Consider the following 612-nt stretch of genomic DNA (forward strand, 5'->3'; position numbering starts at 1 on the left):
GATTTTCAGTTTGTCCCTAGAAATCTCCAATTCTACACCCAACAAAGTACATTTTCCTATTTATTTGCACTTAATCTCATGAACGAAATACTCATTCATGGACTTAAATGTGATTCTCACTCTGTTGTAGAATTCATACTCCATTTTTCGGATCATATGTTTCACAACATATTTTAACAATTCAATTGGCCAGATCGAAAAGTAAATTAAGAGCGGAGTTGAAAACCATCACAATTTATTTTAGATTTTAGCATTAGCATATCCACATTATCTCTTCATTTCACTATATCTCAAAGTAGGGAGAAAGATAAAGGAATCTACTCAAACTTCATGCAAAAGATACAAAAATCACAAATTTCATATATAAAAGAAAGTTCATACAAAAACAATAAACAAACAACACTTATCTGAAACTCTTTCTCAAAACAAATCCTTTGTAGCCTCTCTTAGGAAATGTAAGAAGAAGAAATCTTTCAATTCTCTTCCTCTCCAACACTTCTTAGAGAAAAATTCACACTTAAACTCACCACAAAAACTCAAATCTATAAAAACAATAACTAACTAATGGTGTGGAATGTAGGTGTGTGAAGAGGAAAATTGAAATGAGTGGAA

Source organism: Phalaenopsis equestris, unplaced genomic scaffold (assembly GCF_001263595.1).
Source record: "Phalaenopsis equestris unplaced genomic scaffold, ASM126359v1 Scaffold001081, whole genome shotgun sequence".
Taxonomy (NCBI): domain Eukaryota; kingdom Viridiplantae; phylum Streptophyta; class Magnoliopsida; order Asparagales; family Orchidaceae; genus Phalaenopsis; species Phalaenopsis equestris.